At 36.6% G+C, this 24,863-nt stretch overlaps 1 protein-coding gene and 1 non-coding gene across 2 annotated transcripts in view; one reads left to right on the forward strand and one right to left on the reverse strand.

Moving 5' to 3' along the window:
* The window catches only part of LOC105483303 (sodium voltage-gated channel alpha subunit 9), a 180,808-nt gene that overhangs the window by 143,283 nt on the left and 12,662 nt on the right, over positions 1 to 24,863 (reverse strand). The window lies entirely within an intron of this gene.
* On the forward strand, positions 20,775 to 20,877 carry LOC112426987 (small nucleolar RNA U13). Its single transcript, XR_003018391.1, has one exon. It is a non-coding gene; the product is annotated as a small nucleolar RNA U13 (small nucleolar RNA).

Here is a 24,863-nt window from a genome sequence, read left to right on the forward strand (position 1 = left end):
AGTAAAGCCTTTGATGAAACAGCATCTTACGAAACTAAGGACTTGTAATTTGTACATTGGCTTAGAAAATGGTCCTTCAAGTATTCTGCCATTAGAATTGTTTAACCTTGCAAGAGTACTGGGCTTGGTCAAAAGAAACCCAGCTCTACAAATAATCATTATACTAGCAATTCATCAGCATGTTAGATCTTGCGTAAAAGGCACAATGAAATTTCCTGCAGCTATGATTTTTCTCCCCAGAACAAATAATCTAATTTGTTTTGAAGCTCCTTTTAGTGATCCTTTTCATGTCTCTTTTCTGGAAAGCCACCTAAAATCTTTTGTGCAAACAGGGAAAGAAAAAACAACCAAGATACCAAACTAAGAGGTGGAAATTTCCATCACTGACATCGTAGCTGTACGTTTAGATGAGAAAACCCAAAATACGTGGGAAGAGAAGGCCATGAAACATAAAATACTCTGCCCCTGATGTGAAGCAGCAGTGTAAGACGGAAAGCATTTGAATCATGTCCTCTGTTATCTTTGCCAGAAGCTTTTCTAGAGGAACTAAATGGAAGCTTTGACTACATTTTAGACCTCACGAAATAAATAAATTAGATTTGAGCTGATTTTATTGTCAATATACCCCAATTACTCCAGGAGTTAAAATATTTTAGCCGTATAAGATGGGTATCTAGTGACTTCAGTAGTCTTTAATCATCCATGTGGAAGAATAGCAAACAAATGACTGCTATGTAAGGCCCTGAATGAATGAATGAATCAATGAATCAAGACATATATATATATATATATTGATTTTGTGGTACTCAGTGTTCTTTCACAGAATTTCTATTTTTAGGATTTCTTCAGGACATCATGACAAAATCAGTAATGAATTGTGGTGTGTATAACTTAGAAAAAATATTCATAAAGCAGCTACCCTGTGTTACAAATGTAATTTTTTTCTATAACACTTAGAACATGTTATCATCCTCATTTTAATTCATGGAGAGTTACAGATGCTCATTTGAGATGGATCGGGAGTGGGGAGAGGCAGGTTTTAAGCTTACATTTGCCTCTTTTGAAAACTTTCACTACATTGAGGTCAGTATGCTCTTGGAAAAAAAGTAACAAACCTAGCAAAAAGGGGTTTATTGATACAAAACTAAGTTCCAGAAAAACAATCTAAATAGGCATTTCAAATAGAGGAAAAAACAAACAAACAAACATACAAACAAAAACAGATATAATTGCCAGAAAATCCTGTTGAAGATGAAGGTATTTGTTGCTTTCCTTCTTCCTGAGCTCCTGAAGTTGTAAGTTGTCATAATTAGTAATGAAGATGGTATTGTTGGTTGTATTTTCCCCTACCAGTACCTCTTCCCCAAATAAAATAAAAGGGGCCTATGCTGTATCTTTCTATTTTCATCCCAAGAGAATATCTTCTAGCGATAGAAGTTTTATCATGTTAGGAAGAAAGCAACTGTTTAAACAAGGGTGTTATACATTACACTTTCCAATATTACTGAAAAACAACTGAATCTAGCTTCCTCCCTGAATTTGGGAGTATTCTGCCCTGAAATGGCCACTAAATTTTGTCATCTGCCTTGAAACAAGCAAGATGGAGAAGAATACCTTACTGAAATATGAATAAAGAATGTCTCATTCTCCTGTTCCTCTGGGCTTTTGAGCAACCTGTGCTGCTGTGGGAGATAATTTGTATTACCACTTTGTGAAAAGAGTAAACAAACAAGAAAACAAGAGTCAGTGAGGCCCTACCACTACCCCCTTTCCCCTGCCTTAATCAATTTCTCAAAAAGGCCATAGGCCATAAAAATTGAATAGATCATCACAAAAGTCTTCTCATTATTTAGGTCTAACTAAATTCCAAATGCAATAGCAAAGATCATAGTATTATCATGAAACTTTTCTTCTCCCTGATAATGAACCTGTTGTAACTTGGCGTTTCTCATACTTGTCTTGGAAAACCCTGAATACATTTTATTTATCTCAGCAAAGTAAGATTTTAATATTTTAAAACAAATCAACACTTTCCAGTAGAAAATGTATTAAACTTCTTAAAGTACATAATGCTTGAACCACGTCAAAGACACAGAGATGGGCCTCTAGGAGCACTTCTCCTAATAAATGTGTGATGCTCTGCTCAAGCTGGGAAAAAAAAAAAAATGTATCTCCTGTTTGTGAAAGATATGGTTCAGCTGCTACCCTGACAACAAAACCAAGCACATTAGTGACCTAAGGGACTGCAGAGATACCTGCTATTGTTTGACACCAAAAGGAATTGGAAACTTACTAAATACGGAGCAGGTGCAGAGAAACCTATCATTGTTCTCTTTAAAGCGTGGGTTCAGGTGGAAATCCAGCTCATTGAAAAGTATATGTTAAATACAAGTACATAATAAAGTATGTAATTTGTGATAGTAGGTGAAAAGCCAGGAGAGGAACAGTCAGAAAGACACAACAATACAGAAAAACAGACATTTGCACAATAGTTTTGAGACAACCATCTAAATTGTTTGAACCTCACACTAGACAGAACTCTGAAGAGATGGATATTTCAAATGAAAAAATAAAATAGTGAATTGGGACTGGGAGTGAGTCATCCATGTGACTGTCCCATTTCTCCACATCAATTTGCTGACATCTGCCTGGTCCACTTTTTTAAATGTTTTCAGTTATTATGGTGATGCTGAACTAATAAGAATGGTGTTTAGAGAGAACGTAAGAAGAGTAAATCTGAGAGTCTGTCTAAAATCTTTAGGCACTGCTCCATCACTCTTGCCATCTTTATGGCCCATTCCTCTCTCTCTCTCGCTCTTCTTATTCTCCTTTGGGATCTTTTATTTTTTTGAGTATTCTGTTGTTTCCAATTACACCTACAACTTCTGGCTCAAAATATAAAATACTTTAATCATGTCAAGCAATTATTTCAGAGTACAGATGAAAATAATTTCATAACATTGTCCTAAATCCAGAGGGATCATGAATCATTGCTCTTAGAAAGCCCTTGACATCCAGGGGATACGTTTTCATGCAGAAAATCACCCTGGGAGATCAACAGGCCTAGTGTGTGATGTACCTCATGTACAAGATGTGTTTGTTTCTCCTGGCTTAGTAAAGAGCTATTTAAGTGGACCCCTGGTTGGAGTGGAAAGCCTGGAGTTCTGTGCTATTTAGAATGTCTCTCAACTAAATGCTTTGTAATTAACTAATTAATGTTCACAACGCACCTGTGGCATTGTTGCTACTATTCCATCATTTTTCCTGAGAAATAAACACATTAAGACTTTATGTGAAACAATCATTAGATGACAACACTGAAAACAAATCCAGGAATAGTGTCTAAATTACCTGGAATTCACTGGTAGCCAATCCTACCCCAGCCTCATTCTTAACAGGCATTTAAAGCTCATGCCACAGAATTTAAGGGGTCTGTTACACTCTGATCTAGAACTTGTATAATGAGGTCATGAAAAGACAAAGGGGATAAATATTTTTTAAAAAACATAGGATCAGAGTGCCAGATAAAATACATGGTGTCTAGTCATATTTGAATTCCAGATAAACCCAGGACCTACATAGGAAATTGGCAACTTTTCATAGGCATGTTCCAGAAGGACCAAACCTTTTTCCTATGGCAAGATGGTGGGTTCTTCCAGCTTCTCTGCTGACAATCTGTGGTCCCACAGAGGAAGAGGCAAGAGGATGGCAGGTAGCATGTAACTCATGAGCCAATGAAAATTAGTTAATATACCACCTTTGCACATGTGTAACTGTTTGTTGATTATCATATACATTTTTCCTACAAACTAAGAATAGAAAGTGTTCCAACAGTTTAAAAAAAAATGACAAGTAGCTATTTCCCAGCCTAGATATGCCCCTCAAGTTCCACAAATTCTAATTTTTCATATACTCTTATTTTAACCTGCTCATTTAAATGATTGCTAGTCAGTAGCCAGTGCTAGAAATAAAAAGTACCATTTACTCCCTGGGAACTCAGAATAGAGTAACATCTAATCAACGAGGGCTATTGATTATACTTTCTAAATCAACCCTAAACCCTCTCCCTTTGGTTTTTCTCTTTATCTTTTATCTGTACTATCACAATGGTCTTCAGGTCTCTAGGTTTCCACTCTCTTTTTGGCTTATCCGTGAATACATATCACTGTCAGAGTGGTAATTAAAAATTGATCACATTTCTCTTCTGTTAAAAAATCATCAGTGGCTCCTCAATAGCTAATGGGATTAACCCACAAGGGCCTGTCCTAAGAGGTCCCAGCCCCATTCCCTGATACTCATTCCCACCCACCTATCTACGACTCAAGACTCAAGATCCTAGATTGGTGGCTATGCTCCAATAGGGCATTTTAATTCTTCCCTCAGAAGCCAATCCAAGAGCTTTTAACCTACAACCACTTTTCTTAAACCTCCAAAGTAGTGGCTGGGTGCGGTGGCTCACACCTGTAATCCCAACACTTTGGGAGGCCGAGATGGGCGGATCACCTGAGGTCAGGAGTTCAAGACCAGCCTGACCAACATGGAAAACTCTGTCTCTACTAAGAGAAATACAAAATTAGCCAGGTGTGGTGGCACATGCTTATAATCCCAGCTACTCGGGAGGCTGAGGCAGGAGAATAGCTTGAAACCGGGAGGCGGAGGTTGCAGTGAGCCGAGATCGTGCCACTGCACTCCAGCCTGGGCAACAAGAGCAAAACTCCGTCCAAAAAAAAAAAAAAAAAAAAACTCTCTCATCATGATCACCCTCCCCCAGCCTGTGACCATCTTATTCATCTTTCCACTCCCATATTTAGCCGAATGGGGTACTTAGAAGGTAGTCAATAAATACTTATTCAGTTGTATACACTCTTTCTCTATTCCTTACTTTAAAAAGAAGGGAACAGAAAAAGTGAGAAAGAGTTCAAAATGTAAGGAACCAATGAAAGAAAAAGAAAAAAGTCACAAAGTTATGTAATGAGTTCTTCCTTTTACCATTGTATTTATTATCATTTTCTAAATAATCTCATTTTATTTATTTCAATTTATGCATTGAATCAAATGTTTTACTAATCTACTGTGTACTTCCACTTCATTTTGCAATTTAGCAGTATTTCAAAGGTCAGAGAAAATGAAAGTATTGTTAATTCTGAAAATTAGAATATCTCTACGAAGTTTTAAATTAGGTCATAATATTCCTAAAAACCCTAAGTAGATAATAGGAACAATACATTATAAGATCTAGAGTTGCTGTGTATATAAAAATACCTCAGGCCAGGTGTGGTGCCTCATGCCTGTAATCCCAGCACTTTGGGAGGCCGAGGCGGGCAGATCATCCGAAGTCAGGAGTTCGAGATCAGTCTGACCAACATGGAGAAACCCTGTCTCTACTAAAAATACAAAATTAGCCGGGCGTGGTGGTGCATGCCTGTAATCCCAACTACTCAGGAGGCTGAGGCAGGAGAATTGCTTGAACCTGGGAGGCGGAGGTTGCGGTGAGCCAAGATTGTGCCATTGCACTCCAGCCTGGGCAAGAAGAGTGAAACTCCGTCTCAAACAAACAAGCAAACAAATCAAATTAACATGCTCGGTCTGCAATATTTCTCATTTGAAAACTTTTCTGCTCCTGGTTTGTGAACTTGTCTATAACTTCCTGTACCATAAATAAAGTATCTCTGGGCACCAAAAACATTTACAAAATGACTGCTTTCTACTATGACATCAATAAAATTCCTTATACTACAAAAATTCTATGAGTCTATTATTCCTGCATGGACAATTTACCGGTAATTAAAGCTTTTACGTAAGGAGAGAGATTATCAGAAAAACTATGGGGATGCCCCTGCAGGAATTTCATTTTCATTCTTGTCTGGTCATTCCACCTTTAACAGCTTTCTCATTGTGTGTAATGTCCCTACCACTTGGTTTCATGAAACTAGGCATCCCTGTATGTGCCTCAGCAACACAGAACACAACAAAAGTATAGTTGCTGGTCCTTCCCTTCATCTCTGCTGATTTTAGGAATTCAGAAATTTAAGAATATGAGAAGTTTTGATTTTGGGAAGAGGAAGTAGTATGCATAGTAATTCTTTAGTAATTCACTAATGAAAGTTTTAAAATGATAATTACTTCCTATTATTTATTTAACTGTGATCACTATTATCCTACACACATTGAATTCACCTCTCAGAATTTTGTCTGTAAATGAGAATTAGAACAATATTTTATGAGGTCACTTTTAACTCAGACATCAATGATTCCATGTTTGTAAACACATTCTCTGTCAATCATCTTGCCTGCTGATGGTCACCAGGGAAGAGGCAAAAGGTTATTCAAAGCTCAAAAAGAACATTTTAAGTATATGTATTACGTCAGTGGCTTAGTTGCATGTGTATTAAAATGTGAAGGGCAGTATATTATTAATCAAAAGATGGTTATAACTAAGGGTAAGAGACAGGAATTATTTCAACTACTAATATAAAGTGAATGCTATTTTGATGGTGACATTTCTTTATAATATTTTTAAAACATTATTTTAACAAAAAAAGCTTATTCAGAGTACTAAGAGTAATTTGCCTGCCATATATGTATAAACACACACACACACACACACACACACACACACATATTTTCTAAGTAGACACTTAAGACATTCATATCTAAGTTTTAAAAAATCTGATCTGGGGACACAAAGGCTTCCAGGGGAAGAGTTTAACAAAATATCTTGAAGCCTTGAAGCATGAAAAGCCTAAAAAGAATAATACAAAACAAAAACCCACACATCAGGGTGGTGAAATGAGCAAGTCAGAAACATTTTCCTTATAAAGTTTATCAGCCACACAATTACTTTATAGTTCATGTAAAATTATGAACCGCTTACAACTTATCATGAAAAAATTCCTTCCTGAACTGAGCTGAGGAATTTAGGGATGATATGCATCAAAGGTGAAAACATGTTTCTTTTACAAGCAAAATAGGTGGGTCATGTGATAATGTTCTGTTGCAATATCTTCATGGCTCTCTTGCCAAAAGACTGATGTATATTTAATCACTTTATCTAATGGATGTGATTTCTAAAGTCACAGCCATTAGGAAAGCTCTTGCTCTGGTTCAGCTGAGCACTCTGATTACATTTCCTGACTTTGTGGTTTCAGAGAAGCAGAGCTGGTGGAGAATTCCCTGGCTAGATTCATCAGTCTTTGCTATGGACAAGAGAATACAATAAGACCATCCAAGTCATTAGCCTTGGGGGTTGGGTAGATTCACTACATCCAAATCTTTAGAGCCAAGTGCCCATATGACTAACTTTAATTACTATAGAACAGATTTTTTTTCCCCAAATTCCTTATCCTTCTTGATTAGATTGGAAACAAATCTCATTCTGGAGTCTTAAGTAATTACCATGAAGCTCATCATCATCAACCTGATACCATCTAAGAATAGGTGTATGTGCAAAATAATGCAATGATACTTGAAAAAAATTAAATTCTAGTATGATATGTTTACTGTTGTAAGATACAGTAAAAAAGAAAAAAACACTAAAAAATGTAAGAGAGCTAGACTATATCACAAATAGTCTTCTGTATTGTCTTCATTCTATGGTGTTTCTTAAGAAACACGTACAATGCTAAAATAATACTTGACATCTCAAGAAAATAAGCCCTAAACCTGTAAAATGGGGAGAAAAAACTATAAAGTTGGTATATTGGTAAGTGTGCCTATTATAATGTGAATGACAGTAAGATTTACATGGCCCTACTTTTAACAGTCTGACAGAAAATTTACAATAGATAAATCTATACTACTTATGGATTTATCTGACTTATGGATGATTCCCCTTTAAAGATTGTTCTATTCAATAAAGTTTTACGTGATTGTTGTATGCATTCCTTTGCTACAAGACCAGAAATAAAGCATATACAATGTGATCTAAATAACAAGTTAAAAAATAAAACACCATGGTAAATTAATGATGGTGATAAACTTAATAAGCCTACAATAAAAGCAGACTGCAGTAAGACTGAAACTAAGAAACCAAATAAGGCAAGGACCTTACATTCTGTACTGAAGTATAGAAATATTATTTAGGAAAGCAAGCTTCAATCACAAAACATCAAGCATTAATTAAAGTAATCTTCCTTTTAGTATATGCACGTTCATTAGACTCTGAATGAATTGATTAAAAATGTTTTCTCAGAGTGGCGCCCAAGATGGCCAAATAGGAACAGCTCCAGCCTCCAGCTCCCAGCATGAGCGACACAGAAGACGGGTGATTTCTGCATTTTCAACTGAGGTACCGGGTTCATCTCACTGGGGCATGTCAGACAGTTGATGCTTATCCACAGGTGAAGCCCAACCAGCGACCAGCGAGAGCTGAAGTAGGGCGAGGCATCATCTTACCTGGGAAGCGCAAGGGGGAAGGGAATTCCTTTTCCTAGCCAAAGGAAATTGAGACACACAACACTTGGAAAATTGGGTAACTCCCACCCTAATACTGCACTTTACCAAGGGTCTTAGTAAATGGCACACCAGGAGATTATATCCCACACCTGGCCCAGAGGGTCCCATGCCCACAGAGTCTCCCTCATTGCTAACACAGCAGACTAAGATCTAACTGCAAGGTGGCAGCAAGGCTGGGGGAGGGGCGCCCACCATTGCTGAGGCTTAAGTAGATTAACAAAGCTGCCAGGAAGCTCGAATTGGGTGGAGACCACCACAGATCAAGGAGGCCTGCCTGCATCTGTAGACTACACCTCTGGGGACAGGGCATAGCTAAACAAAAAGCAGCAGAAACCTCTGCAGATGTAAAAGTCCCTGTTTGACAGCTTTGAAGAGAACAGTGGATCTCCCAGCATGGAGGCTGAGATCTGAGAACGGACAGACTGCCTGCTCAAGTGGGTCCCTGAACCCTGAGTAGCCTAACTAGGAGACATCCCCTACTAGGTGCAGACTGACACCTCACACCTCACACAGCTGGGCACACCCTGAGATGAAGCTTCCAGAGCAAGAATCAGACAGCAACACTTGCTGTTCAGCAATATTCTATCTTCTACAGCCTCCGCTGCTGATACCCAGGCAAACAGGGTCTGGAGTGGACCTCAAACAAACTCCTACAGACCTGCAGCTGAGGGTCCTGACTGGTGGAAGGAAAACTAACAAACAGAAAGGACACCCACACCAAAACCCCATCAGTACATCACCATCATCAAAGACCAAAGGCAGATAAAATCACAAAGATGGGGAAAAAGCAGTGCAGAAAAGCTGGAAATTCAAAAAATCAGAGCGCATCTCCCCCTCCAAAGGAACGCAGTTCATCACCAGCAACAGAACAAAGCTGGATGGAGAATGACTTTGACGAGTTGAGAGAAGAAGGCTTCAGTCGATCAAACTTCTCAGAGCTAAAGGAGGAACTACATAACAGCACAAAGAAACAAAAAACCTTGAAAAAAGAATGGACGAATGGATAACTAGAATAATCAATGCAGAGAAGACCTTAAAACAACTGATAGAGATGAAAACCATGACACAAGAACTACGTGACAAATGCACAAGCTTCAGTAACCGACTCGATCAACTGGAAGAAAGATTATCAGTGATTGAAGATCAAATGAATGAAATGAAGAAAGAAGAGAAATGTAGAGAAAAAAGAGTAAAACAAAACGAACAAACCTCCAAGAAATATGGGATTATGTGAAAAGACCAAATCTACGTCTGATTGATGTGCCTGAAAGTGACGGGGAAAATGGAACCAAGTTGGAAAACACTCTTCAGGATATCATCCAGGAGAACTTCCCCAACCTAGTAAGGCAGGCCAACATTCAAATTCAGGAAATACAGAGAATGCCACAAAGATACTCCTCAAGAAGAGGAACTCCAAGACACATAATTGTCAGATTCACCAAAGTTGAAATGAAGGAAAAAATGTTAAGGGCGGCCAGAGAGAAAGCTTGGGTTACACACAAAGGGAAGCCCATCAGACTAACAGCAGATCTCTTGGCAGAAACTCTACAAGTCAGAAGAGAGTGGGGGCCAATATTCAACATTCTTAAAGAAAAGAATTTTCAACCCAGAATTTCATATCAAGTCAAACTAAGTTTCATAAGTCAAGGAGAAATAAAATCCTTTACAGACAAGCAAATGCTTAGAGATTTTGTCACCACCAGGCCTGCCCTACAAGAGATCCTGAAGGAAGCACTAAACATGGAAAGGAACAACCGGTACCAGACATTGCAAAAACATGCCAAAATGTAAAGTCCATCGATGCTAGGAAGAAACTGCATCAACTAATAAGCAAAATAACCATTTAATATAATGACAGAATCAAGTTCACACATAACAATATTAACCTTAAATGTAAATGGACTAAATGGTCCAATTAAAAGACACAGACTGGCAAATTGGATAAAGAGTCAAGACTCATCAGTTTGCTGTATTCAGGAGACCCATCTTACACGCAGAGACAAACATAGGCTCAAAATAAAGGGATGGAGAAAGATCTACCAAGCAAATGGAACACACACAAAAAAGGAGGGGTTGCAATCCTAGTCTCTGATAAAACAGACTTTAAACCATCAAAGATCAAAAGAGACAAAGAGGCCATTACATAATGGTAAAGGGATCAATTCATCAGGAAGAGTTAACTATCCTAAATATATATGCACCCAATACAGGAGCATCCAGATTCATAAAGCAAGTCCTTAGAGACTTACAAAGAGACTTAGACTCCCATAAAATAATAACTGGAGTCTTTAACACCCCACCGTAAACTTTAGACAGATCAATGAAACAGAAAGTTAACAAGGATATCCAGGAACTGAACTCAACTCAGCACCAAGCAGACCTAATAGACAGCTACAGAACTCTCCACCCCAAATCAGCAGAATATACATTCTTCTCAGCACCACATCGCACTTATTCCAAAATTGACCACATTGTTGGAAGTAAAGCACTCCTCAGCAAATGTAAAAGAACAGAAATTATAACAAATTGTCTCTCAGACCATAGTGCAATCAAACTAGAACTCAGGACTAAGCAACTCAATCAAAACCGCTCAAATACATGGAAACTGAACAACCTGCCCCTGAATGACTACTGGGTACATAATGAAATGAAGGCAGAAATAAAGATGTTCTTTGAAACCAGTGAGAAGAAAGATACAACATACCAGAATCTCTGAGACACACTTAAAGCAGTGTGTAGAGGGAAATTTATAGCACTAAATACCCAGAAGAGAGAGCTGAAAAGATCTAAAATTGACACCCTAACATCACAATAAAAAGAACTAGAGAAGCAAACACATTCAAAAGCTAGCAGAAGGCAAGAAATAACTAAGATTAGAGCAGAACTGAAAGAGATAGAAACACAAAAAACCCTCCAAAAAAAACAATGAATCCAGGAGCTGGTTTTTTGAAAAGATCAACAAAATTAACAGAACACTAGCAAGACTAATAAAGAAGAAAAATAGAAGAATCAAATAGATGCAATAAAAAATGATAAAGGGGATATCACCACTGACCCCACAGAAATACAAACTACCATCAGAGAATACTATAAACACCTCTATGCAAATAAACTAGAAAACCTAGAAGAAATGGATAATTTCCTGGACACTTACACTCTCCCAAGACTAAACCAGGAAGAAGTTGAATCCCTGAATAGAACAATAGCAGGCTCTGAAATTGAGGCAATAATTAATACTCTACCAAGCAAAACAAGTCCAGGACCAGACGGATTCACAGCCGAATTCTACCAGAGGTACAAGGAGGAGCTGGTACCATTCCTTCCTAAACTATTCCAATCAACAGAAAAAGAGGGAATCCTCCCTAACTCATTTTATGAGGCCAACATCATCCTGATACCAAAGCCTGGCAGACACAACAAAAAAAGAGAATTTTAGACCAATATCCCTGATGAACATCGTTGTAAAAATCCTCAATAAAATACTGGCAACCCGAATCCAGGAGCACATCAAAAAGCTTATCCACCATGATCAAGTGGGCTTTATCCCTGGGGTGCAAGGCTAGTTCAACATATGCAAATCAATAAACGTAATCCAGCATATAAACAGAACCAAAGACAAAAATCACATGATTATCTCAATAGATGCAGAAAAGGTCTTTGACAAAATTCAACAGCCCTTCATGCTAAAAACTCTCAATAAATTCGGTATTGATGGAACGTATCTCAAAATAATAAGAGCTATTTATGACAAACCCACAGCCAATATCATACTGAATGGGCAAAAACTGGAAGCATTCCCTTTGAAAACTGGCACAAGACAGGGATGCCCTCTCTTACCACTCCTATTCAACCTGGTGTTGGAAATTCTGGCTAGGGCAATCAGGCAAGAGAAAGAAATCAAGGGTATTCAGTTAGGAAAAGAAGAAGTCAAATTGTCCCTGTTTGCAGATGACATGATTGTATATTTAGAAAACCCCATTGTCTCAGCCCAAAATCTCCTTAAGCTGATAAGCAACTTCAGCAAAGTCTCAGGATACAAAATCAATGGGCAAAAATCACAAGCATTCTTATATACCAGTAACAGAGAGCCAAATCAGAAATGAACTCCCATTCACAATTGCTTCAAAGAGAATAAAATACCTAGGAATCCAACTTACAAGGGATGTAAAGGACCTCTTCAAGGAGAACTATAAACCACTGCTCAGTGAAATAAAAGAGGACACAAACAAATGGAAGAACATACCATGCTTATGGATAGGAAGAATAAATGTTGTGAAAATGGCCATACTGCCCAAGGTAATTTATAGATTCAATGCCATTCCCATCAAGCTACCAATGACTTTCTTCACAGAATTGGAAAAAACTGCTTTAAAGTTCATATGGAACCAAAAAAGAGTCTGCATTGCCAAGACAATCCTAAGCCAAAAGAACAAAGCTGAAGGCCACACGCTACCTGACTTCAAACTATACTACAAGGCTACAGTAACCAAAACAGCATGGTACTGGTACCAAAACAGAGATATAGACCAATGGAACAGAACAGAGTCCTCAGAAATAACACCACACATCTACAGCCATCTGATCTTTGGCAAACCTGACAAAAACAAGAAATGGGGAAAGGATTCCCTGTTTAATAAATAGTGCTGGGAAAATTGGCTAGCCATAAGTAGAAAGCTGAACTGGATTCTTTCCTTACTCCTTATACGAAAAATAATTCAAGATGGATTAGAGACTTAAATGTTAGACCTAAAACCATAAAAACCCTGGAAGAAAACCTAGGTAATACCATTCAGGACACAGGCATGGGCAAGGACTTCATGTCTAAAACACCAAAAGCAATGGCAACAAAAGCCAAAATTGACAAATGGGATCTAATTAAACTAAAGAGCTTCTGCACAACAAAAGAAACTGCCATCAGAGTGAACAGGCAACCTACAGAATGGGAGAAAATTTTTGCACTCTACTCATCTGACAAAGGGCTAATATCCAGAACCTACAAAGAACTCAATCAAATTTACAACCCCATCAAAAAGTGGGCAAAGGATATGAACAGACACTTCTCAGAAGAAGACATTCATACAGCCAACAGACATATCAAAACCAAAATGAGATACCATCTCACACCAGTTAGAATGGCAATCATTAAAAAATCAGGAAACAACAGGTGCTAGAGAGGATGTGGAGAAATAGAAACACTTTTACACTGTTGGTGGGACTGTAAACTAGTTCAACCATTGTGGAAGACAGTGTGGCGATTCCTCAAGGATCTAGAACTAGAAATACCATTTGACCCAGCCATCCCATTACTGGGGATATACCCAAAGGATTATGAATCACGCTGCTATAAAGACACATGCACACGTATGTTTATTGCGGCACTATTCACAATAGCAAAGACTTGGAATCAACCCAAATGTCCATCAGTGACAGACTGGATTAAGAAAATGTGGCACATATACACCATGGAATACTATGCAGCCATAAAAAAGGATGAATTTGTGTCCTTTGTAGGGACATGGATGCAGCTGGAAACCATCATTCTCAGCAAACTATCGCAAGAACAGAAAACCAAACACCGCACGTTCTCACTCATAGGTGGGAACTGAACAATGAGATCACTTGGACACAGGAAGGGGAACATCACACACCAGGGCCTATTGTGGCTGGGGGGGAGGGATAGCATTAGGAGATATACCTAATGTAAATGACGAGTTAATGAGTACAGCACACCAATATGGCACATGTATACATATGTAACAAACCTGCACATTGTGCACATGTACCCTAGAACTTAAAGTATAATAATAATAAATAAAAATAAATAAATAAATAAAAATGTTTTCTCCAGTGGGTTAATTTTTTTCTTAGTTACAGTAACATTGTAGGATATTCTTCTATATACTTATCAAGATACTTTTCCCACACACAGCATAAGAAGATATTGAGACTTCCCCATTAATCAAACTGAAAAGTAAGAAAAGGAATTCCAAATCAGAGCCTGTTTTAGAACTACGAGCATTCAACTGAAAATGGGTCTCCAGATTTCTGTGCTGCTCCATTCTGTTGCCACCAACAATTGATAATTGGTATCATTTTTGTGCAAGTGAGATGTGCCACGTTAGTGCTTTTTAACTTAGGAGTGTTCGAAGTTGTTAAAATAATAAACTGTTTTCTCTAAACCAAGATTTAAAATTTCCAAGATTGATATCTTTCCATTGTGTCTGTTTTTTCTTTCTTTCTTATTAAAGCATCACAAATTTCTTTTGAAAAAAGAGCTGTGCTGGCTGTGTGTTGTGGCTCATGTCTGTAATCCCAGTAATTTGGGAGGCCGAAGTGGGCAGATCACATGAGGTCAAGAGTTCAAGTCCAGCCTGACCCACATGATGAAACCCCTTCCCTACAAAAATACAAAAATAGTGAGTCCCTGTCTCAAAAAAAAAAAAAAAAAAAAGAAAAGAGAAAAAAAAAAGAGCTGTGCTATAAAAAATGCCTTAAAACATTTAGTTACATAACACCAAGGAAGTTTGAATAAATTATGTAATAGTCATTCAATGAACAAGAGACCCTTTCTCTGCAACAGGAAATTTGATAATCTTCCCGTGACTTAAAAAAAAAAAAATCATCTACAGCTCACCACTATGTACCGAATAACTTGCCATGTCGTTGGTCTGGCATAGAAGGTTTTCCTAACCTGCTGCTGACAGTCTCTTCTGTTCCCCTATTTGCAGTCTACATTCCAGCTACATTATTCTACATTTAATTTCCCCAAAGGTCAGCTAGATGATTTCTGCATCCTCATAATGTTCCCTCTGTCTGAACAGTTTCAACTATCCTGATCACCTGATTCCTTGCTTTGTCATATTTGGCTCAATACCTCTTGTATGAAAAGATCTGACTTCACCTCCTTCCTTCCCTCAAATATAAATTCAGCTCTTCATCAGTTTCTCTTTCTCCCATATCTCCAGTCAGCTTTGAGTTGCCAGCAGTCCCCTAACGCAGATTTTTATCCTACTTCTACAGTGCTTCATTTCTTTCATCACCCCTGTCTCCTTCAACTAGATTCCAAGCTTCATAGACAGGAAATTTGTCTTAGGCATCTATTATCACCAAGGTATAGCATGATATCTGACACATCATATAAAATTGTTAAATGCTTGATGAATGAAGATGGTGAAATACTTCTCCTAACCCAAGCACTTGAAGAAGCACGCTATCTAATTATCTTGCCTTTAAAATAACATAGATATCACACTGATTTGTAAGACAATTTTAATTATTATTTAACAAAATTATCTAAGATTTTTCAGTGTTCCAAGAGCATTCTTTGAATATTTACAATAATCCATAACTATCATTGATTTTACATCAGAAATGCTATCTTAAATTTATGGCACTATCAATTGCTCTTTTTCTCCTTATTTAAAAAACTAAAACATTGAAAAACAAAGCAATTTCCATCCTTTTATGGAGGCTGATATGTGCAAAAAATATAAAGATTCTGGTATTACAACCTGTTTCCCCATTTTAGTGGCATCGAAATAGAATTTAAAAACAACACTATCTGCTTAGGTTTAATTAAAGTAGCTTCCCCCGCCCCCCGCCTCAGCCATAAACAGGAAGGTTAAAAGTTTGGTCAGATGGATGAAAAGGGGGACAATACGGTGGACACCAACTAAACTTTAAAGTTCTCTAATTTGGGATTACACAAATCCCAAAGTTTTTAAGTTCACAGCAGAACTTAAAAATACATTAGGCACATTTTGACATGTTCACCAGTACTTAAGCACCTTAAACTTGTAGATATTTTATTTGAAACATATATTTGATTAAGGACAAATTGCCAAATCTTTGAACATCCAACAAAGTGATCAATTATTTAATTGTTTTAGAAACCAAGGCACAGATACAATCCTAGATGGTTGATTAATCCTAACTTAATTTTTGCTATGAAAATAGTTTATGCAGTTTGAAGCTTGCATGCAAATAACAGGGAGAAGCTATACTGAAAAGATTTCATTTCCATTAAAACCAAGACACATTTATTTGCAGAAGTTGCACATATGACTAATTCGGGGTTATTAATATGGTTGAATATAAATATAGCAAATTTTCATTGGGAGAAAATTTGGAAAACACTGAAAAACATAGAAAAAAATAAAATTAACCTATTCCAAGAAAATTACTGATTTTTTTTTTTTTTTTTAAAGAGACGAGGTCTCCTACTGTCACCCAGGCTGTGGTGCAATCATAGCTCACTGCAACCTCCAAACGCGTGGGCTCAAGTGTTCTTCCCACCTCAGCCTCCCAAGTAGCTAGGACTACAGGTGTGCACCACTATGTCTGGCTATTTTTTTTTTTTTAATGGAGTCTCTCTCTGTCACCCAGGCTGGAGTGCAGTGGTGTGATCTCGGCTCACTCCATCACTGCAACCTCTGCCTCTTGGGTTCAAGGGATTCTCCTGCTTCAGCCTCCTGCGTAGTTGGGACTACAGGTGCACGCCACCACACCCAGGTAATTTTTGTATTTTTAGTAGAGACAGGGTTTCACCATGTGGGCCAGGATGGCCTCAAACTCCTGACCTCAAGTGATCTGCCCACCTTGACCTCTCAAAGTGCTGGGATTACAGGCATGAACCATGGTACCGGCCCTAATTTTTTTTTTTTTTTTTTTTTTTTAGCAGAGACAGGGATCTTGCTATGTTGGACTGGCCTCAAAAACCTCCTGGCCTCAAGCTATCCTCCAGCCCCCACCTCCCAAAGCACTGGGATAACAGGCATGAGCTACCACACCCAACCTGTCTTCATATATTCATATACATATATATATATATATACACACACACACACACTGACATTTCCAGAAAGGCTATAAAATGTATATCCTCTTTAGCAACATGTAAGCATATATTTTTCCACAATGTTAAGTACAGTCATTTAAAACAAATACTTCATAATTTGATATTTAAAACGTTTTTATCTAAAATGTGAATTTCAGGAAACATTTCTAGTTCTTCTTTGGTCAGTCTCTTTAGCCTCTTGATCTTTTTTTCTATTGAAATATTCATCATTTCCTTCTTTGCTAAGGGTTTGTGTGTGTGTGTGTGTGTGTGTGTGTGTTAAGGATATTGATGCCTTTTCACAAAAATTTCTTTTTTTTTCTTCTGCCAGTTTGTCATCTTTTAATTTTGTCTTTACTGAAACTGGTTTTCAAAAATGAATAGAAATATAAAATTACTCTTTAAAGGAATTATGCATTTACTTTAACATTAAAAATATTTACCTTTTTGTGCATATATATGTTTTCCTCTTGGGAGGGCAGAGTTTTATTTTCATAACATATTTCTGAGAAACATAGGCCTAGAAACGAGAATTTTTTTTTTTTTTTTTTTTTTTTTTGACAGAGTCTCACTCTATCACCAGGCTGGAGTGCAGTGGCATGATCTCGACTCACTGTAACTTCTGCCTCCTGGGTTCAAGCGATTCTCTTGCCTCAGCCTCCCAAGTAGCTGGGACTATAGGTGTGCGCCACCACGCCCAGCTAACTTTTGTATTTTTAGTAGAGACAAGGTTTCACCATGTTGGCCAGGATGATCTTAATCTCTTGACCTTGTGATCTGCCCGCCTTGGCCTCCAAAAGTGCTGGGATTACAGGTGTGAGCCACTGCGCCCGGCCAAAATGAGGTTTTTCACAAAGTCCCTGAAGTCTTGTCTGAGGCTGGGTGAGGCTGCTTCTTTACCTCAAATTGAACTATCCCGCTTAGCCTCTGCCTCTTCTCTTTTCTCAGTGTTTGGGTCACCCACCTCCTCAGAGCTACTGTACAACATTTTTTTGTATTTAGATTTTTGTAAAATGAAATTTCTTTAATGTAGATGACTCTATTCTAAATAAACCTTATATTAATACTGTACATTTTTACACACATAATGGTTTGCAAAAAAATTCATTCATTCATCCAAGTTCATTCCAGACATACTTTAGAGGAACTATTATTTGATTATCATCCCAAGCATCAGAGCAGTTAGTAACTCCAGAAACAGAACATTTTTAAGTTGAAAAGTTAGGTCTAAATTGCAGGTTTATGACTCCCATTTTTTCCCCTAAATAGCCTTCTTATATTTATTTTTGGAGAATAAATTTAGCCAGAAAACTCAAAAGTATGTATAATGAAAAGTACTTCTCTCACTCTCCAATGTTTCCCAGCCATCCAAATTCCTGCCCTGTGGACCACGGTACCAATCCCTTGTGTATCCATCCATGTGGTTTTATCAGCATGTATACATCTACTCATTTTTCTTTTCATGCAAATAATACCCTATATAAACATTGTTTCATACCTTCCTTCGTCACTTAAAAATCAGACTTGGAAATCTTTCCGTATCAGTATGTATAAAGCCACTTCTTTTTAAAGCAGCTTCATAAAGTCCTATTTTATAGCTGTACCCAAATTATTTAGTCATTCCCACACTGTAGAACACTTAGGTTGTTCCCCAAAGCTACAATAATTGTCTTCTCATGATTAGTTTTTCTTTTTTTAAACTACTGTTTTGTAGGTTCTTTTCTTTTTGTAACTTTTAAGTTCAGGGGTACATGCACAGGTTTGTTACATAGATAAACTTGTGTTACAGGGTTTTGTTATACAGGTTACTTCATCACCCAGGTATTAAGCCAAGTACCCATTAGTTATTTTTCCTGATCCCCTCCTTCCTGCCACCCTCCACCCTCCAATGGGCCCCAGTGTGAGTTGTTCCCATCTATGTGTCCACATGTTCCCATCATTTAGCTCTCACTTGTAAGTGAGGACATTCTCATGAATAGTTTCACAGTAAGGTATTTTATTTGTAAGACAAATGCTTCAGAGTGAAATTGCTGAGTCATAATTGTATATGCATTTTTAATTTGCCATAATAAAATATTGCCAAATTCTCTTTTGTTACCCAGTGTAATGCCTACAAGGCCATAGCTGAATTTCTACCCTGCCCTAACTCTGCTTATCTTTGAGAAACAGGTAAAATGTTCTATTTGTAACCAGACCAGCTGAGATTGGTTAGAACCAAGATAGCTGACTAAAGGACTTCAGGAAGACCTCAGGCATCATTATAATCTCATTTTCATGCTAAATGACACCCTCATCAGTGCCATGACAGTTGATAATCACCATGACAATGACCAGAAGAAGCCATAACAGGACAAAAAGGAAGGCAGCACTTTGGTTCCAAGAAGTTCACCACCTATTTCTGGAAAAGACAGGAACATTCCTCCCCTCACTGTTAATGACCAACTTCTTCATTAGAGATACTTTCTATTTCAATCTCCTCACTCCTCACTAGTGAAGAAGTTGACTTGTGAGCCACACTTGCACTTCTCCATTCTTTGGCCATCGAATAAAGCTTGCATTGCTTGACACTCACTTTTCCCGTTTCTTGTACTGGGTCTCCAATACCAAACAGGGAAAGATGTCACCTTTTGAAGCTACCAAGGAGGTTATTGGTATATCGGTAACACCTTCATAAAGACCTACCAATCCATGCTCTCCCCAAACAGTGTGTTAGGGATTGTTTGCACATACTTTCAATAAAGTATTTCATAATCTTCTTTTTCATCTTTGTGATCCTAATAAGTGGGGAATGAAACCTTTTTTTTTTCTTTTTGGAGACGGAGTCACTCTCTCATTGCCCAGGCTGGAATGCCTTGGCGTGATCTCAGGTCACTGCAACATCTGCCTCCCGAGTTCAAGCAATTCTCCTGCCTCAGTCTCCTGAGTAGCTGGGATTACAGGTGCCCAACACCACACCCGGCAAATTTTTGGACCTTTAGTAGAGATAGGTTTTCACTATGTTGGCCAGGCTGGTCTGAAACTCCTGACCTCAGGTGATCCACATGCCTCAGCTTCCCAAAGTGCTGAGATCACAAACATGAGCCACCACACCCAGCCGAAAACTTCTTAATTCTTATCATTTTAGTTTGCATCTTCTTTTGTGAGTGAGGTCAGGGATCTTTTCATATCCTCAGATGCCATTTGTGCTTTTTTTTTCTGTGCTCTTTCTGTATGTAGTCTTGTCCACTTTTTAAATAGACTATCAGTGTTTTATTAATTTAGGATCTCTTAACAAAATAATAAAATTAGCTTTTTTTGTGGTATATAATACAAATATTTTTATAAGTTTGCTGTTTTGTTTCTTTTGGTTTATGGTAGTTTTTGCCTTTTAAAAGCATCTACATTTTAATTAAATTCAATTCACCAATCCTTTCTACAGTGTCTCTTGTGTTTTATATTATCTTAGAAAAGAATTTCTACTTCAAAATTTTGAAAGAATTCTTGGATCCTTTGTAGTTCATAAGTGTGATGACTGGGTTTTCACATGCAAGTGTGAGATATTCCTCCCTCAAACCTTGTAATGACATTGATATATTATCCATCTCAGGGGAAAAGAAACAAGAAAACAAAACCCTCACATGTTTTCTTCTAGCAGTTTTGTGGTTTGTATGTTAGTTTAAATGTTTGATTCCACTAAAATGTATCTTGGGTTAGGTGGCAAAGTAGTAGTCTGAATTTATCTTTATCCACATGACTACCCAGGTGTCCCAATGACACCTATTAAATAATATTTCTTTCAACCTATTTAAGATGCTACCTTTATAATTCTCATATGTAATTATGCCTATTTCTGGGTATCATATTTTCTTCCAGTGAATTGTCTATTTAGGTCACCATACTATTTTAATTACTGTATTTGCATAAATAACATTACATATTAGGGTTGGTGCTATTAGATATTACTCTTTTATGTGTGTACAATTTCCCAACTAGACTCAGATTATCTAATTCCAAATAGGAAAAATTTCTATTTTTATTTTCATTGGGATTGCAATATCTTTATAAATTAATTTAAAAGGAATGGCCAACTGTAAGCACTCTGACTCCTTTGTTAATACCTCTTCTTTAGATTATAAAAAAAAAGTATGCCAAGTATAATATCACAAGAAAAGCAGGCAGGCTGGCTACTCATTTTAGTGTCTCCAATGTTAAGTGTATCACTATGTATGAAATAAAATACTTTTCATTAAATACTTGCCCGATTGCTGAAATCTTACCATTGCATCCTTCATAAGTAACATTATGTTAATCATGTAAATAAATTCTTAAAATAATTATTATTTTTTAGAAATGCTGAATTTGGTAGATGGCAAACCAGTTCAATAACTTTAACAGGAGTAGTTCAATATTTCATGTCCTAAAATAATTCAATTTTATGGTATTTTATAGTATTTGAACAATTGGTATGCAAAACAAATTAAGCTGTATATGTGATAATTTTATATTCAGACAACTGATAGGGACTTATTTCTAGATTCTATGATTACTAAAATGTTGTAATTTGGGTATTTCATAATACCCTATAATAATCATTTATATTATACATTACTTATTATTTTATTATTAAGATAGAAATTTAGTCTTATGTACAGCCTTTTAAAATATAGTATTCTTCAAGTTTATAAGAAATGAAAGTTTATAATCTTAAGAAGTGTATTACCCTGGGAAAAATTAAGATTATTGTCAATATTTTCTGGCATATCTGAATGCTTTAATAAAAAACTCATAAAGTCTTATATATACAGCATATATAAAGGAAGACAGAAAATACTTCTTAGTTCACATTAAATCCCATCTCTCTGTTAGTTAAGCCTTTACTGAGAGCACAAAATTATCACAGACTTAGATGATCTTTGGAGTCACTAAAGTATGGCTGCGGAACAGGTTCTACACCCTTATTTAAATAATTAGAGAGAAAATGTATTTCCAATATTATTATACATGTATCCACTTCCCTCAAAACATCAACATGATTTAGGAGAGAGTGCATAGTAATAACTTCGGTGCCAGGCCGACTTAGGTTTGAATTTCCTGTTTATTCCATAAATTAACTCTGCAGCATTATGCAAATCCCCCACAAATGAAAGGGAGAAGTATATCTGTCTTATAAGGTTATCATGTCGAATAGAAATAGTTTTCGTAAAGTGCCTACCACAGTGCCTAGGCTAAATAAATAACAGCAAGATTATTATCCTTCTTCCCTATAAGGCTGCAATTTTTAAATAATAAGCCATGAGTTGGCCGATAAGCACAAAACCTTATGAAAATCTTATGTGGAGTATATTTGCTACCTATGTTTTATCTTGTCAAACATGTTTATGGCTTTAATTTAAAATACAGATCTGCAGTTAAAATAGTAAGACAGCATAACACAGTTGTTAAATTCATGAATCCAGAGTGAGAGAGACATGGGTTCACATCCCATCTCAACTGCTTACTAGCTTATGTCCTTGGGGAATTTAATTAACTTCACTAAAACTCAGATCTTACATAGCAAAACAGAGCTGAAAATGATAATTCTATAAGGTCATTTTAGTGGAAAAAGTTACACACTAAATTTTAATCACTTAGCATATTTCCTGGTACACTTTAAGTGCATAATACATTGTAACTGTTATTACTAGTGATTTTAGCAATTTTCTTATAAGTTGATTTTGTATACCTAAAGCTAATGTTCTTAGGAACGAGCAAAGTAATATATATTTGCTTACTTTGTAATAAATATATAAATATATTTGCTTACTTTGTAATAGAAAAGCTTTTGTATTGCATATACGAAACCTTTTCTTCTTAAGAAGCTTTCAACTCAGAATATTTTAAAGACTAAAATGTGTGCTTACAGCAAAACCAAGACTACACTGCTTTCTACCAACAGATGGCAATATATGTCCCATACAGCCATCTTAGTCCTGCCAATACAAAGTTCATTAGTCTGTTCAGTGCCTACAGGATGCGGGCTTTGCTTTTAAGGTGATGTAAATTTTTAAATCCATCAGGTTTGATAAATGTGAATATACTGAACACACCGAGGATGTTGAAAGATTTAATAATAAAAACACTGGAATATGACGGGAACCAAAGAAAAATAATAAAATAATCAAAAGTAAGAAAATAATAAATGTGGCAAGTGCATAAAAGATTAACCACTGACAGTAATGATGACCCTCTAGGACTGAGCAGAATTATGCAAAAGTTTAAAATAATGAGCTTAGGCACTAGCCAGCAAGATACAAGAAACTTTTTTTTTTTTTTAAAGAAAATGCTCTAGCATGGGTCAGAGATTTTCATTAGCAACAGATGCTCCAGAACTTAATGCCAAAGTGAGAAAAGACTAGGTAATCATTCAAGAAGGCAAAATTCAAGCACAGTAACAACTGCTAATGAAATATTCCTGATGGGGCAGGAATTGTTAAAAGCCCTTTACCTCAACATCAAAATAAGTGAGCTAAGAAGCATGCATGCCAAAGTATTCTTTGGAACATTTGTGGACATTGTCAAAACCAGTGACATCTACTCATAAGATTTTTGATGAAGACATTCTTTAATGATCTATATAGCAAAGGAAGGGGAAATCTGGTTTTAGGAGTCTAAAGGAACAGTTTATTTAGTGGAAATTCATCTGGAGATGGTAAAGTACTATGTTATAAATAACATGAGTTTACAAACAAACCTTTTGCAAACTAACATGTTCATAGATACGACTTCCTGTGTTTCTTATTTCTCTGCTCTCTCTTGGAACTAAAGGCTATGATTATGGCAAGGTATCTAGTAACCCTCACCATAATCTGGGAATGTGATGAAACTCATGTGATATTGTTTAAAATGCATTCTCTTTCTGTTGTTGTTGTTTAAAGTATATTCAAATATAAAGGCTATGGCTAGTTTTTTAAGGGTGAATTAAATGTATAGTATTTCTTACTTTCTGCCATTTGGGGGCAGAATTTTCAGAACCTCACAGATATAAACAGAATTGGAGTCATGAAGAATATTCCAAATTGGATAGCGATCACGGAATAACAAATGAATAGGAAGAAAATAATTCCTATCCTTCCTGAAATTTATATTCCAGAAGGAAGTGCTTTGCCTAAACATTTGCTTTATCTGAGAATCCAAGACTCCTGATCAAATTTATATTCCAGAAGGAATTAAAATTATTAAATTATTATTTAAAAATTATTAAATTTACTAGGAATATAACTTTGACTAGGAGTTTTGGATTCTGAGATAAAGCAAGTGCTTAGGCAAACACGGTTCACAACAATTCAATGAGAAAGGTGCTTAACTTTTATTTATAGACTTCTTTTTATTATTCCAATTAATGAATTGACCTGTTCATTTTTTAAAATGTCCAGATGTCATATTTTCATAAAAATGCAAAATTTACTTAGTGACCTTGAGTTTCTATAAATAGTCACCATTTTTCATTTGCTTGTAACTCCCCAGTGGGAAAAGGTACTGCCTAGGGGACTTAACCTCCACAAGGATTGTCTAAAAACAAGAAATATCTGTGGTATAAACACTAAACTTAAAACTT

The sequence above is a fragment of the Macaca nemestrina genome, chromosome 11, assembly GCF_043159975.1.
Source record: "Macaca nemestrina isolate mMacNem1 chromosome 11, mMacNem.hap1, whole genome shotgun sequence".
NCBI lineage: Eukaryota > Metazoa > Chordata > Mammalia > Primates > Cercopithecidae > Macaca > Macaca nemestrina.